Genomic DNA, 18,123 nt, shown 5'->3' with positions numbered 1-18,123 from the left:
AAAGGCAACCTATCTAATGGTGCTCAAAACAGAAGTCTCTGAAATTAGGTAAAAAATGTTGAATAAATTAATAAAGGAATGACTTCATTATGCATTTTCTTTCCAAATTACTAAGCACATGTTATTTTTGCTAATAAAGACATAAATGATGCAATGTCTTTCTTAATAAGTACTTTGTATGTTTTTATTAATAAGTTCTTTTTATGTTTTAAAGAGAGTTATGGGCTCAAGTGCTTTTTGTGAAGTCTTGGGCAAAATGAAAGGGCATTCAATGTAATGGCTTGTCTATCAGCAACTATTTCCAAATCTCAAAAAAAATTATAACCATATAATCCAAATCCTGATTTTAGTTTTATGAATAATTTAAAGGATGAATTTTGTAGTATTATAAGAAGTAGGCCGGGCGCGGTGGCTCACGCCTGTAATCCTAGCACTCTGGGAGGCCGAGGTGGGCGGATCGTTTGAGCTCAGGAGTTCGAGACCAGCCTGAGCAATGAGCGAGACCCCACCTCTACTAAAAATAGAAAGAAATTATATGGACAGCTAAAAATATATATAGAAAAAATTAGCCGGGCATGGTGGCGCATGCCTGTAGTCCCAGCTACTCGGGAGGCTGAGACAGGAGGATCGCTTGAGCTCAGGAGTTTGAGGTTGCTGTGAGCTAGGCTGACACCACAGCACTCACTCTAGCCTGGGCAACAGAGTGAGACTCTGTCTCAAAAAAAAAAAAAAAAAAAAAGAAGCAGAATATTTTGATTCGTTTTTTTTTTGAACAATAAGATAACTTTATCATGAGACATTTTTGTTTCAATATTGTTCCCTAGTTGAACCATATTGGTTACAGATTGGAAAGATTGATTTTTTTGCGAGAGAAATGGGAAGCCACATATTCTCTTCTAAATATTATGATATTCTTTATTTTGCTATGTGATTCATATGTGTTTGTAAGTGCATATTCTTATTTAATTTTAATTAATAATTAAAAGTAGATTGATAATATATAAAACTATCATAAGTTGTATTTTAATTTCTCATTTGGATACCATATTGGAACCATGGCTCCTTGTATTCTTAAAATGGATTTGGTTATCCTGATGCCAAATGTAAAGACATTACATAAGCCACCCACTGAAAAAATTGGAAACTTCCAGTTTTCTAAATTCTTCCATATGTGATTGAAATTTGAGTTACAACATCGTTAGAGCTTAAGGAATACTATTCAGCCGACCATAGAAAAAAAGCATATCATCCACATCACCAACATCTGGCTTAATGTTTATGCATTAATTTTACATTTAAATAAATGTAAAATTTTAGTTCTTTGAAGAATCTCCATACTATTTTCCATAGAGGTTGTACTAATATGCAGTCCCACCAACAGTGTATAAGCATTCCTTTCTTTCTGCATCCACATCAGCATCTACTGTTTTTTGACTTTTTAGTAATAGCCATTCTGACAGGTATAAGGTGATATTTCATGATGGTTTTAATTTGTATTTCCCTGATGATTAGTGATATTGAACATTTTTTTCATATGGTTATTGGCCATTTGTCTATCTTCTTTTGGAAAACTTCTGTTCATATCTTTTGCCCACTTTTTAAGTACGTTTTTTGTTCTTTTATTGGCGATTTGCTTGAGTTTTTGTAGATTCTGGATATTAGCCCTTTACTGGATATATAGTTTGCAAATATTTTCTCCTATTCCATAGATTGTGTGTTTGCTCTGTTGATTATTTTCTTTGTTGTGAAGAAGATTTTTGATTTAATTAAGTTCCATCTATTTATTTTTGCTGTTGCTATAATTGCCATTGGGGGCTTAGTCATAAATTCTTTGCCTAGGCCCATGTCTAGAAGAGGTTTTCCTACATTTTCTTCCAGAACTTTTGTGGTTTCATGACTTACATTTAAGTTTTTTTTCATTTTGAATTAATTTTTATAAATGGTGAGAGATAAGGGTCCTGCTTCATTCTTCTTCATGTGACTATATAATTTTTCCAGCAACATTTATTGAATATGGTTTTTTTCCCCAGTGTATGTTGTTATCTGCTTTGTTGAAGACCAGTTAGTTGTGGGTAGACAGTTTTATATCTGGATTCTCTCTTCAATTTCATTGGTCTATGTCTCTATTTTTCTACCAATACCATGCTGTTTTGATTACTATAGCCTTATATTATTGTTTGAAGTTTGGAAATATTATGCCTCCAGATTTGTTGTTTTTGCTTAAGATTGCTCTGGCTATCTGGATTCTTTTGGTTCCAGATGAAGAGTAGAATTATTTTTTTTAGATCTGTAAAATATGATTGCCTAATTTAGAGAATTTAAAGATGGTTTTAAGATGAAAAAATAGACAAAAATAAGTGGATATAAGATGTTCTGGAAAATGGAAAAGTTATAAAAGATTATAAAAAGTTTATAAAAATCTTACCATGTGATCAAATTGATTAAGATTAAATATATTTGTTTGTAAGGTTTTATTAAAATTAATGTTAACATTTAATATGCTAATATAAAGGTAAAACATTTTTCTCTTTTAAATAGATTTTCATGTAATATTAATAGAAATGATAAAGATTTTGTTCACTTTTGATTAAATTTCAAAAAAAAAAGAAAGAAGGGAGGGAGGAAGGAAGACAAATTGAGTTTGCCTTTTAATTCACTTGTCTTTCAGTTTGTCTTTATCAGGTTTTATAATTGTTTGGGAAACAATCACCTCTCTATCATAAAGTTTTTGTTTTAAAAAATATTTGAATAATTACTGTGGATAAATGACTTATTTACACTAACCTGTGGTCCTGTTTTATGGCAACAAATGTTTTAAACCTTTGATATTTTACAGACTTTACAAAATCAAAATTTTAAATTCACTCTTTCTGACCTAAGATGAGCTTCTTAAATATTAGAGCCACGGAAAGTCCCACAGAGATATATTAGGCATTTTAGTATGTAAAATTATAGGAAGCACTGTCAAATATGAAATGGTGTTTAACTTTTTTTGGGTTATACTTGTATAAATATGTCATGAATATGTGTTTCAAAATTATGAGATTCCTAAAATTCTGATATCTTGTGCTGTATATTATCAGTAATAATTATGATTTTTATATTAAATTGTTATATGTCACAGAAATAAAGAAAAAAAGATTTTACTTAAGGACAGACTTTTCAAAGACATATTAAACCTAACATCAATGAATAACAGCCGATGCCTTTAGACATCCACCTGTCTCTGGGCTGGGCCACATGTTTAATTGCACTTGTGCCAATACGAGGCAGTTTTAAGAAGCACAGCCTTGTAGTATAGCTTGAAGTCTGGCAAATTAATACCTCTCATTTTGTTTTTATTGCTTAAAATTGCTTTTGCTATACGGGGTCTTCTCTGATTTCATACAAAGTGTATAATTATTTTTTCTATATCTGTGAAAAATGATGCTGGTAATTTAATAGGGATTGGATTGAATCTGTAGATCACTTTGGGTCATATAGACATTTTAACAATGCTGATTCTTCCAATCCATGAGCATGGTATGGTTTTCCACCTATTTACATGTTCTGCTATTTCCTTCCTCAATGTTTCATAGTTCTCCCTATAGAGGTCCTTTACCTCTTTAGTTAAATATATTGCTAGATATTTTATTTTCTTTGTTGCTATTTTGAAGGGTATTGAGTCTTTAACTTTGTTCTCCGATTGACTGTTATTGGCATATATGAATGCCTCTGATTTGTGTGTATTGATTTTGTAACCGAAGACTTTACTGTATTCATTAATCAATTCCAGGAGTCTCTTGGTTGAATCCTTGGGGTTTTCCAGATATAACATCATATCATCAGCAAAGAGTGAGAGTTTGTCTCTTCTTTCCCTATTTGGACTCCCTTGATTCTGCTCTCTTGCCTGATAGCTCTCGCAAGGACTTCCAATACTATGTTGAAAAGTAATGGGGACAGTGGGCAGCGTTGTCTGGTTCCAGTTCTAAGTGGGAATGCTTTCAATTTTTCCCCATTCAGTATGATGTTGGCTATGGGTTTGTCATATATGGCTTGTATCATTTTTAGGTAGGTTCCATCTATGCCTATTTTGTTAAGCGTTCTTATCATAAAAGGGTGTTGAATTTTGTCAAATGCTTTTTCTGCATCTATTGAGAGGATCATATGGACCTGATTAAATTAAAAAGCTTCTGCACAGTCAAAGAAACAGTCACGAGAATAAACAGACCACCTACAGAATGGGAAAAAATTTTTGCATACTACACATCAGATAAAGGACTGATAACAAGAATCTATATAGAACTCAGGAAAATCAGCAAGAAAAAATCAAACAACCCTATCAAAAAGTGGGCAAAGGACATGAATAGAAATTTCTCAAAAGAGGATATAAGAATGGCTAACAAACATATCAAAAAATGTTCAACATCTCTAATCATCAGGTAAATGCAAATCAAAACCATAATGAGATATCACTTAACTCCAGTGAGAATGGCCTTTATCAAAAAGTCCCAAAACAACACATGTTGGCATGGATGTGGAGAGATAGGAACACTCATACACTGCTGGTGGGACTGCAAACTAGTGCAACCCCTGTGGAAAGCATTATGGAGATACCTTAAACAGATTCAAATAGACCTACCATTCGATCCTGCAATCCCATTATTGGGCATCTACCCAAAGGAACAAAAGTCATTCTATGACAAAGACACCTGTACCCGAATGTTTATAGCAGCACAATTCACATCGCAAAGATGTGGAAACAACCCAAATGCCCATCAATTCATGAATGGATTAGTAAATTGTTGTAGTATACTACAGAGTATTACTCAGCTATAAGAAATAACGGTGATACAACATCTCTTTGGTTCTCTTGGAGAGAGTTGGAACCCATTATATTAAGTGAAGTATCCCAAGAATGGAAAAACAAGCATCACATGTACTCACGAGAAAATTGGTTTCCCTGATCATCACCTAAATGCACATTTGGGAATGATACCAATTGGATATCAGACTAAGGTGGGGGGTGGGGGGAGGGGGAGGGGATGGGTGTATACCTACATGATGAGTGCAATGCGCACTGTCTGGGGAATGGGCACGCTTGGAGCTCTGACTTGGGGGGATAGGCAGCACATGGGCAATGTATGTAATCTGAACTTTTGTACCCCCATAATAAGCTGAAATTAAAAAAAAATATCACTTGGTTAAAAGTTATTGCAGAACAGGGTACTCATACAATGTCAAATATAACCACAAAAATTTCCTAATTAAGTATATTTACTAACAAATTACAAAAGAGGAAATTCAATAAAGAAAATTGACCACAGGATCAAACTTAACATCACTAGTACTGGGACAACTTGATAATTATGTGCCTTTTGGTGTGATGCAAAATACAGAAAATGAAATATCATTTCTAATTATGTGTAAACTGAATAAAATCAAGATTTCAGATCTTAATTTCTATTTATAGGATTCAGGAGATAAGAAAAATTTACACAATGTCAAAATAAAAATTAGATAACTCTAGAGTGTTAAAATTCTACAAGAAGAGTGACTTGGTTGATTTGGAGATACAGAGACAGAGAGTAAACAAATGCAATGTATGAATCTGGATTGGATATTGGATAGAAAAACAAACAGATATAAAGGACATTTGGGGACATTTTAGAAAATCTGAATATAGAACGGATATTAGATAATATTACAGAGTTATTTGTAATTGCCTTGGGTATGTTTTTAATATTGCATTTACATAAGAGAATGCCCTTAGTTTTAGCAGAGATATACCAAAAAAGTATCATTGTGCCTGCAACTTACTTTCAAATGGTCCAAATGGGAAAAAAGGATATATGTATTAAAACTGTTTAAGGAAACATGGTAAAATGTAAACAACTGGTGAATTAAGCTGAAGATAAACAGGTATTTACTGAACCTTTTTTTCTGTAGGTTTTATAAATTTCATAATAAAAAGTTGGGGCAAAAGTCCTTTCGATTACACCAGCTAAATTAATTATAGATTTTAAAGCCCTGATTTCTTTCAGGTAAAATATTTGAATAGTCTGTGATCCTGAATAGTCTGTGAATAAAAGATTATTCAAGTGGTGGCTATGATTTTTAATTATAATAAATTTGCCATAAATTATTGGCATTTTGAATAGAAAGTGGAAATGTTTTTGTTAAGCAGAAATATTTTTGTTTGCTTAATTTTTTTAAGGGAGACATTTATTACAAGGAAGAATTAATGTATTACTTTATACTATATGTTCTCTCTGTTTCTTCCTTCTCAGAAAAGGTATACACTGTTAAATTCTTACATTCTGAATGTCTTTATTCAACTGTGCTCCATCTGACTGTCAGACATATGCATGACTCTTACACCATTAACTAAAGTATGTATTAGAGGTTTTGGGGTACCTAGATGTTCTACCCATGCCTTTTAGCTTTCCTGATTTCTCTTCTAACAACAAAACTAATATGCTCATTATAAAACAGTTGTCATTAAAAAGTACACTTAAACTTGATACTTGACACTTGCTTTGTCTTTATGAGCCTGGTGCTCTAAAATTGCATTCCTCGTCTTAGTGAGGTGACATAGAGAAGCAATGAAAAAAAATCAAAGTCTAATTCCCTTCAGTATCAGTTTCTCTCTTTCTTTATATTCTGTATATTCTTTCTGTATATTCTGTATATATGCAGAATTTCAGTGTTCACACTTGTCCAAGGAAGGAGGTGAGCATGCTGCTATTGTTTTGGGTGCTTTTGCCCTCCATAGACACCGAAACACTTAAGTTTCGTGCCACCACTAAAAGCACAGTGCCCAGTAATGTTGTTGAATGTAGCTCTATCCATTTATTTTAGTTTTCTACATAATCTGAATTCTCAACAAAGCCACAGTAATATATAAAATATTTTGTCACCTATTCCATAAAATCAGTAACATCTACTATAAGTATATGTTAAATATAAGTCGAATATCTTTCTTTGACTTAGTTTGTTCCTTGTGATTTGTAATTTGTGTTGGTTAGCCTGGTGCAATCCTTTACTTATTAATTTATTCATTTATTTTATCTCTGACTCAATCCTTTGTTTACCTATCTCTTATGGGTTGCCTCCACCCATCTCCACTTAGGAGCTTTGTCCAGGATCCGATACAATGATTTCTGGATCTATTGTCTCCAAAGCCCCAGCCCTGCTCATTGCTCAGCATTTCTAGTTCATTTCTGGCCTATTTGTTTGTTTCATTTTTGTGCATGGCAATCTTATTTTGGTTTTCTATTTTTCAATCTTACCTTTCAATGTGTATTTGTAGCATAGGTGGTTAGTTAAAACATGGGCTCATTTTGCCACTTGAACGGGAAGTTTTAGTCATGGTTTACATGCATTTTTAACATGTTTAAATGTTTAAATAATGCGTTTTAATGCATGTTTAAATGTTTACATAATGCATTTTAATGCAAGTTTAAATGAATCACCATAGGATTTTCTTGTCTCTTTTGTTGCTAATGTTATACCTTATTGGAGTTTTGTTCACGTGTTCATTATTTAGCTTTACCTTGGGAAAACTTCAAATACCATAATGGTTTCTAAGTTAAAATTGTCAATACAGAAGATTGCAATGTCTTGTAGATTTGGAATTATAGTTTCTCAAATTCTTTATTTTGTGTATAGAGAGTAAAATGAAGACATGTGACCATATACAATTTGAGATACCACTGAAAGTAATAATAAACTTAAGTATCATATTTAAAATTTACATAAAAATGTGGATATTTCACATAGGAGAGACTGATGGGGTAACAGTGGAATTTTGAGAATACTGGACTCTGGGCTGGGAGATGGGAATCTACAGTTGCTTTGTCAGCAGTTGGTGTAACAGGTTGAAAGGATCAGACAACTTCTCTGAATCTTAGTTTTCTCATTTGTAAAATGAAAGTGTTGGTCTACAAAATGTATAACATTTTTTCCATCTCTAATATTATATGATCCTGACATTTTAATTGAGGTTATGTCCAAAATTTGTAAATTGCTTTAATCAGAGTAAAAGCAATTTCTATAGAGACTAGAACTATAAAGGAAATAGATTCCAAATGAGGAATTTGGATGTACAAAAAAAATTGACAATCATGCACCAGTAGAAAAATAAATCATAACAGAAAATAACAGTAGTTTCACAATAGTTCAATTTCTGAAGAGTTCAATTTTTTTCTGGAAAAGAATATTTCATCTGGGCAATTGAAAAGTACAAGATTGTGTTTTCAATTTTCAAGTTTGAAAATTACTTTAATCCACTGCTTAGTTTCTATTTTAGCCTTGAGCAAAAAAGAGTGCATGGAATTCAAACAAGGAGAGAGATGATAGCATATTTCATAGAGTCTCCACTTTGCACCTTGGTTCTTATAGGTATAGCAGAAAATTGGCAAATGTGCACTCACTTGATAAAAGGGCAGGGGGACAGTGTTCCAAGCATTTGGTTTTCTTACTACAAGAGAAATATCAATATTTTAGAAATTTAGGAGATTGCATAATGATAATTATCATTTTTATTCACTTAATGCCAAGTTATATATGAAGTACTTTATTTTGCTTTATAGTTGAAGTCTTGAAACAGTCTTCCTTAATTTACAGATTTCATGTTTTCAAAGAATTGGAAAGACTCAAAATTTTAGCATGAGTTTAATTGAAGGAAAGAATTAAGTGCAAATCATGTTTGTACCTTCAATATCTATCATAATATTTAGCTCCTGTTAGTTATCCGTGGTTTGCTGAATTGATTTTAAAGAGGTTAAAACTTTTTGAGAATGTAATGTGTGATGTGAAGTGTTCATCAATCTAACAAATAAAGCCATACCGATCAAAACTGTGATAGATGTCTTAAAAATCATACATAGGGATCTAGAAGCCCTTCCTTTTTTTTTTTTTTATGAGATAGAGTCTCACTCTGTTGCCTGGGCTACAGTGTCGTGGCATCAGCCTAGCTCACAGCAACCTCAAACTCCTGGGTTCAAGCAATCCTTCTGCCTCAGCCTCCCTAGTAACTGGGACTATAGGCATGTGCCAACATGCCAGGCTAATTTTTTTTCTATATATATTTTTAGCTGTCCAGATCATTTCTTTCTGTTTTTAGTAGAGACAGGGGTCTCCCTCTTGCTCAGGCTGGTCTCGAACTCCTGACCTCGAGCAATCCTCCCACCTTGGCCTCCCAGAGTGCTAGGATTACAGGCGTGAGCCACCGTGTCCAGCCTAGAAGCCCTTCCTTAAAGTTCCTTACCTAAAGTTTGAGAAATCAAACAATTTTGTGTTTTAGAAAGATGATTTTTGTGTATGCTGTATATACCACCTGCAGAGATGCTTAAAGCAGAATACCGTAATCAAATCAATCAATCAATCACATTTGGTGGGATATAATTGCACAACAGATTAGATTTTTGCTCAATGATTTTGTGTCTTAACAAAAACATTTTTTTTCCCCCAGAGCTTTTTGGTTATGGAATTTCAGATAGAGAGCAATGAACCTACACTATACTACAAGTACAGAGAACCTAGGGTGGGAGAAGGGAGTACAAGCATCTTTAGAAAGATCCAGTTGTATTATGCAGAAATATACTGTAATTCAATAACTTCTGAGAATACTAATTATTTAGCTGATAGAGTCACACATTTGTCATGCCATTTTGAAATACATCAAAATTGTAAAGATAGATCATTGGATGGAGTTAGTGGGGAAATGTATGTTCAAATAATGAATTTTTTTATAGGAAGCTAATAAACTAGAAGGAAATATAGACCTAGAAACTTGGCAGCTTTAGAGACAGACATCTAACAGTAGAATTTATAGAAATGAGAAAGGTGAATGGGTAGGTGATTTAAAAACACAAAAATTGATGAGCTACCATTAAATTAAGTTTTAGTTATCATGTTGCCCATATGTATAGTCACATGAGAATAAATTCAAATAAGAAAAATATTCCTTCAAGAGGGAGAGAAGAGACATTCATTAAGTAAATAAAGTGAATAAATTAAAAACAGACAAATGCATTTGACACATAAACTAAATAACAATGAAAGGAAATCTGTTAAACATATACACTCATAGTGAAAGTTCCTGACATATATCCATTTAGTGTTTTTATGCATATAATTTTCAATTTTTCATCATGCCATAAGCATTAATATAAACAGACTCACCGTATTTCAAAGTCAATGGCAAAAAAGGAAGAGCATTTGTGCTTATTGTAGAAAAGGTAACTGTCTGAAACATTAATAGAATAATTCATTTAAGCATAGAGGGACATGCATAATAAATTTTAAAAATCTATTCTGAAAACAAAAAATGGTTTCCTTAAGAATTTATCTCCTCCTGGTGAGTAATGTTATTCTTGTTTAGCAAAAAAAAAAAAAAAGTAATATACATGGAAATTATTTTATGTCTATAAGTTTTATGATTCTATTATACAGTGTTGTATCCTTCAACTTAATATTATTAAGAAAACCAGCAGTGGACAGTGTGCCAAGGGCTTAAAAATATTCAGTTGGGGGACATCTCAGGCTGAGCACTTTTATAAGTCGTAACAGTAGGGGAGCACGTGCTCTGCAATGGGAAGCTGTGTGTGTCTGAGCAGCAAAGTTCTCAGGGAGGAGCACTGGGCTGCAGTCTAATGGCAGTGCTTGACACTTAGACAATCCTTGACTAAGTCCCCTCAACTCCTGAAGTTTAGTGCTCTTTTGAAATAATACCTAACTCACCGACTTGTGCATGAGAACGTTTTGGAAACTGAACAGAATGACAATCACAAAAGGCAGGGCTAGTATTATGTTGCTCTAACAGAAGACACAGTGGTTTAAGTTTCTTAGTCTGGTTCAAGTTTTAGTTCTTCACCTAACTAGCTTGACCTTAGGACAGCTTAACCTGGAACGACCTCAGTTTCTGAAATTGCAAAACAGAGATAATATCAGTAATAATGAGTATCTTGCCGTCATTAACAATGAAACAATACGTTTAAAATGTTCACCCCTGTGGCAGGCACAGACTGAGTTCTCAATTGCATGACTTCTCACGGAGTGAGGAGGTAAGGGCTACAGTGATGTTGGCGGTGTGGTGTGGTGCCGTTCACGTCCTGAGAGCAGTTCAGTCTCAGAGTCTCAGGAGAAGGTCCTGAGAAAATGCTTGAGCAAATGAACTATGCTGTGTAGAGAGAAAATTTCTATGTTTAAAGTAACTTTAAATATTTTATGTATTTTTCTGAATTGGTTTCAATGCACTCCATCGTTTTCCACTTCCACTAGTATTTGTGCTTTGATTCACTATGTAATTATATATAGCTATGTCTACTGTGCAGGTGATCGATGCTTTTATTAATAAAAACATAACAAATTCAGTTTTCATCTCTAAAATGAGGAATGAGTAAAGTTCATGGGTAAAAAGTGAATATGAAACAGTGATTATAGCAACATATGTAGCACAAATTTTGAGTAAGATTTTCAAGAAGGTTTATAAAAAGCAGGTTAAAATGGTTTGAGATGCTATCATTTCTCCTATGGGAGTCAAAAATTTGGTATCATTTAGTTGAATTCAGCATGTTGTCTAAATCTTTTCTGTTGTATATGTGTTTTTAAGTTCCTCAGAATGCTTTTTGTATGTAATGTGAAGAACTTTGATGCTTCTTTCATTAAATGAAAATAACTTTTCAGGTAGATATCTCTAATTTTACCAGCTTGTTTGTAAAGGGGGAATACTCTGAAGCCATAAGTTGTACTTTTTTCTTATAAAACAATACTTTATATTGTAGAAATGTTTCACTATACTAGTTGTCTTTCAATTTATTTATAGTCTTACTTATGTCATATTATCATGTCATCAATTCTTACATATTTATCTGATTTCTCATAAGTGAATACATTGCTCCAAAAGTAATGTTTTATAAAAATTCACAATTACGTTTAGCTCATATTTCAGAAAAGCTGTTGAAGCCACTTCTAGTAAGGTAGAAGAGTTATAAATAGAAAGAGGAGAAAAGCTATTATGACCTTGATTAATAATGAATAATCTGACCATGAATCTAGGCTTACAAATCTTGAACAAACTCATTCTTCTTTTAATAAATTCAACCTACATTTGAAGTCATCCAGTCTCTTTTTCCCCACTTGAAGCCAATGGTAAATTATGACCTCATTTTCATAGTTGAACTGGATCATATCTATAGTTTTACAAAAGTGCTGTATCTCTTTCTTATTGTAAAAGAATATATTCTTTTTATTTATATTTCCAATCATGGAGCCATATTGTATAGAAAAATTATTTTACTTTTAAAGATAACAGAGTTCTCTACTATTCTTAATACTATGAAACCATTTTAAATATCTAGAATTAGTTTTTATTGAAAAGATTATGTTTAGCAATAATCTAGTGCTTGCAAGTAAATATTCTAAAGATGTTTAGATGGGAAATTTATGAAACATCTTTGGATTGTTAAAGATTTACTGCATTATTTTATATTCTTTAACTTCCTTTTAAAAAACACTATGGTGTGAGTGAGAATTTGAGGATTCATTATGATCAGGGTGGAAAACTACAGTCATTAAAGTGGGAAAAATATTGAAGGGGTAAAGCGATTACAAGGTTGACTAAGTAGATATTCAATAGCAGGTAGCTGCATTTCTGGAAGAAAAGAGTTATCGTTATCTTAAAGTTTTGAGATGAGAAAAAAAGTACTGCTAACAAAATCCCTGAGTAAAGCTGAATGAGGACAACCCTACACCTGGAGAGAAGCGCAGCAAACTTTGGGAATCCCAAACTGCTGGTGGTAGACTGATGCCCATATTGACTTTGATGGAAAGATCAACTATGAAAATGACTCCAGAAAAAGGTAATGAGAAAATCACAGAATGGATTCTTTTATCTGAATATATAAAAGTGGCAACTGTGAGAATTTCTAAGGGATTTGATGGTAAATATGTTTTAAGTCCCAAAACTATGTTACCTTAATGAAGCGTCACTTATAGAAGAACATTCTAATAAAAACTAGGAGAAAGATCATGATCTGTTTATGGCATGAACTTATGGTTAACTAATGATTGACTGAATGATCACAATTAAAGATTAGTGAGAAAGATATTGCATTTTACATAAGTATATCATTACTTGACAGTATAACTGACTTCACTCATTAACTGTTGTCATTTAAGTTGTCTTAATGGAAATTTTTTTATGCCAATAATTTTCACAATTTTGAGGGTGTCATACCTTAATATCTCTCAGTTTGTGATACATAATATATGAGCTTTAAAATTATCAGGGTGTTTGCCAAAATGCATACTGCTGACCCCCAATCCCAGACATATTAAATACAATTTCAGAGGGTTGATGCCCAAGAATTTGCATTTTTAGAACTTTCTAGATTACTATTATGTATTGTTTAAGAACTGAAGAACTGCTGGGTTGAACCATATATATATATATAAATCATGACCATGTGTAATTGAGAAAACCAGTAATAGTCTACTAAATAATAGCTTCAAATACTTTGAGTGGGGGATAATCCTCTTATAAATATAATCTATAAATCTAAACCTGTGAAACCACAGGAAACACCACATTATGATTATCATAAATCAGGCTCTGCATTAATGTTTTTACTTGTCTATTTCACAAGAACGTTTGAAGGATATGACTAATTTTAAGAAACTGGTACACAACCAGAGGGTCTCAAAGTATACAGTAAATTTAAGCTGTGATTTAGTCCATTATGTCAAAACAGAAAATGCTGTCTGGTAGCAAATTCAAGCATGAATAATATATCATGCATCTCAATAAAATGTGGGGTATCCAGAGAAGCATATTTCACAAACAAAAAGGAGTTTAATTCTCCATCTAAAAGTAAAACATATTTATAAATATATTAGAAAATGCTGAATGTTTTCCAATTATTCTCACTAATTACTATTTTAAAATCAACTTTGATAGGAATTTGTAGTGTCGTTTCTCTAGTTTTAATATAGTTATGAGTGAAATTTAAGTAAGTTCTCCATACTTTCATTATAGTCACAACTGAAATTTAAGTGCGGATGAATTTTTTATTGATGGTAAAATACTTCTTGAAGGAGTAGAAATGCCTCTGTGGTATTAGCAATGTTTGTAAGTCCCAATTTAAATATAAGGAAAACTAAAGTTAAAAGAGGTTAAATGCTTTTCCAGGGGTCATCTATGAAGTCAGGGGCAGGCAGAATTAAAATCAAGAGTAAATGATATGTTATGCTTATTAAATTTATAAGTAAGCTTAAGCAAGACTCGTTACTAGTAGAATATTTAAATTATTATGTTTATTTCACCTCCACAGTTTGTGTTTGTGTGTCTACAGTATATATATGCCAATTGTCCACATTTATTGCTACAAAGATTTGTTTTATTTTTAATTATATAATTTTACTGAGTAACAGGTACACTTAATAAAACAGGAAGAAATTTATTTACCATGGCACCACCTCACCTAGACTTATAGGTGCAGAATGGAGGTAGATTTTTCTAACTTTCTTTGAAAGATCTAAGTTCTGGTTGAAAGATTTGAAGACCTTGATTAAAGATCATAATAGCTAAGTAAGTCTTTACACAGGAACATTTTCAGAAAAGAGAATTCACTTATAGATGAAGAACTCATCTGATTTTTTGAAACTCCATTATTTTCAAATACTAGGAAAAATAATAAGATTTTTACAGCTTCTTCCATCCTTATTTTTAAACTGCTTGAATGTTTTAATGATAATTTAAACCATATGTTTCAGACTTACAATTCAGTTCAATGAAATATTATTGAGTCCTGTGGGTGATAATGGCATGAACCCCACAAGCGAAGAGCTTATCCTCTGTCTTTTCTTTGCTCCCGTCCCTCCCTCTCCCTCTTTCTTCCTTCCTCCTGTCTTTCCATCTTTTTTTCCTTCTTATCTTCTAATTTTTTCCATGTCAGAGACAATATTTTTCTTAGACTTTCAAAAGGAAATATTCAGAACCCTTTCTTAATCAATGGTGAATTCTCTACAGGAACCAGAAAGAAATCAGCATATTAGCTGGTAGAGTGAAATAGAGAAAGATATTAGAGTTTTCTAGTTGTCATAGTCAATTCAGGCTTCTATAATAAAAATATCATAAACTTGGAAGCTTAAACAACAAAAATGTATTTCTCATAGTTCTGGAGGCTGGGAAGTCTAAGATCAGAGGCCCAGCATGGTCTGGTTCTGGTGAGGCCCCTCTTCCGGTTTGCACATTGTGTCCTCACATGATGGAGAGCAGAGAGCTCTGGTCTACTTATTCTCTTATAAGGGCACTAATGCCACATAGGAAGGCTGTACCCTGGTGACCTAATTACCTCCGGAAAGCTCCACCTCCAAATACCATGACTTTGGGGATTTAGGTTTCAACATATGAATTTTAGAGGATATATTTAGTCAGTAGCACACCTGTACCACTGAGTCAGTCCTTGGGATGCACTGCAGGGAGAGAAGAGAGTTGAGCACACACAGTCTCCACTCAGCTGCGAGGAGATTTCCAAGGAGCATCACACCCTGCGTCGAACCTCAGTGCAGAGATCCTGAGCTATGTTTGGCAGCTTCTAATCTTGTCCTGAGCCCTGTGTCAGGTATTCTTATCATCTTAACACAGGAATGAGAGCAGAAGGCGCTCAATTTGTGAGCAATCATCTCTGAAAGAGCACAAAAGAGATTAGGCCACATATACGTAATTAACTACTTCCAAATTACAAAATATGAAAAATCATCCCTCCTCCTGTGGTCAGAACTGGGGATTAGCTAGGTGTAGAAAAAAAGGACAAAACTTTTTTCTAACATTTTTTTGGAAGGGAGAAAACTTATTACTTTATAACTGTGCTAACTGGTCATTCCATGCCTTCTGTTCCTTACTTCTCTATGGCACCTCCCTTATATGCCACTGTGTTGTTAGCATAGTGAATTTTAAGATTTTTTTGATTCCTTGATTTTTTTTTTAATTTCAGTAGATTCAGGGGTACAAATGCTGTTTGGTTACATGGATGAATTGTATAATGGTGAAGTCTAATAAACGCAGTGTGTTTTAAAGGAAGTTAAGTAATTCTACAAGTCTAAATCAGTGGTTTTCAGCCCTCTCTTCACATTAGAATTGCCTTGGTATCATTTTAGAAAAATAAGAATTTTAGGGTCACAACCCTAATCAGTCTAGGGCAGGACCCATGCATTGATAATTTGGTAAAGTGTCTCACAAATACAAAATGCAATCATGCAGACAGGTTTGTTCTGAGCTTAGGAAGGTTGGTAACAAAAAAAAAAAAAAAATGTAAGCTATACAATGCCTAAAATGTGATTTTTGGACTTAACTGATTTTTTTTATGGTGAGTTATTTTTGTAGTCTCATGCTAAAATGACCTTTTACATCTTGACTTAAAAGACTCAGAAACAGACATCCATGCAAGTTTATAGTAAACTCTCTCCCACTGTCTCCAAACACAGGTACATTACAGGGGAATCAAATGGCCTACATGGCACCTGCCTCCCTCTGATCTGTTTGAAAATGTAGCTCTGGCATGGGGTGGGGGTAGGACACAGTGAGCAAGGAAAGCATGGAAAGAAACAAGAAGGTGTTTCCGTAGTTGGTGAGGATAAAGATCCAGAGCACGGAAGTTGGCAAAAGCATTAGAAAAGAGATGCCAGATAGTGTTTTATGAAAATAACTGACATTACCGCAAGAGTCTGAAAAGACTTTTTCTCAGACAATTTTGCAAAGTGTAAATTAATGAATTCCTCATAAGTAAGCTTAGGTTAAAAAAAAAAATGCCTTCCTGAACTCCTAGAAAATTGGAGACCTTACTCTTTCATTCCCATACAGATTTGAATGAGCTTTTGGAGTCTCTTCATAGGACCTTGGGTGTGTTTGGAACAGCACTTGGTGATACATGAGGTTTGAAGAGCAGCTCAAGTTTCCACCTGCCCCACTCAACTCCCCTCTGATTCCTTGGAGACCCCAGTTCCCACACCCCACAGCTCCCACCATGTTCCTTTTGCTGAGTGAGAGCAAAGAGTTGAGGGGACCGTGGTCAAACACAGAGCAAAAACACTGTCTAAAGGTGCAATAATTATGAACCTTCAGATGTTAGCCACCATGTGGAAATACAGGTCCAGAGGAGCCAGATCTTCTGACTTTTCAATAGAGGCCAAAAATCAGAATTTTTAAATGAAAATCATTTATATGTTGCTTTTAGGTAGAAAATTCTGAACTCAAGAGGATGGGCTTGTAGTCTTTTTATAAATATCTTTTTAATAAAGAAAAATAGAAAATAATTACTGGAAAGGTATAGTGAAAAATATCTTAATATACAAGAAAGAGAAAACTATAGAACTCTTTATGATTTAACTAGATAACAATTTTTTTTCCCAGAATTTCTATTTGAGGTCTAAACTTTCAAGAATTTAGTAAGAATTCTTGAAAAGTTTTCACTCAATGATATATCATTATAATATCTGACTGATTGTCATCAATCTTTGTTTTATTCTGAATTTATAGCCCCCTTTGCTCTCTCTTAAGAGTAGTTTGACTTTGTAGGCATTTGTCTTCTTTAGCCAAATATAATAATGTCATACAATATAGATCTTTTGGGTCCTAGAATTTCTTGTCCTGATTCTCTACAAATTTTGTTTCAGTGACAGAAACCTTGAAGCTAGAAATAAAAGAATTGGGTCTCAGAAATGATATGTTATTAATATGATTCTAAAATGATGGGCAGTTTTATTACTATATATTTTCTGTGCTTCCTAGTATATTTTCTATATAAATAATGCATTTGTATAAATGCCCAAATGGATTTCCAATTTTAGAAAATAAAAAAATTGCTTTACAAGTATGCAGAGTCTTGGTCTTTGTAATTCTTTAATCCTGATTTCTAAAACATGTAATTATAATAAACAATTTGAAATAATAATTTTCCAAAAATTCTGGAAAGGTCTCAAAAGTAAAAAAGAACTAGATTGCTAGATAGCCAGAAAATTTTAAAAAATAGAAAAAGAAAGAAACTGGGGGAAATGGTTATTAGATCCTTATGGTTGTTTTTTAGCAAGAGAGTACCAGCAAGAAAAAAAATTAAAAACTTTAAACAACGTTAATAAAGC

The sequence above is a fragment of the Eulemur rufifrons genome, chromosome 7, assembly GCF_041146395.1.
Source record: "Eulemur rufifrons isolate Redbay chromosome 7, OSU_ERuf_1, whole genome shotgun sequence".
In the NCBI taxonomy this organism is placed as follows: Eukaryota; Metazoa; Chordata; class Mammalia; order Primates; family Lemuridae; genus Eulemur; species Eulemur rufifrons.
Note: the sequence above shows the minus strand (reverse complement) of the source record.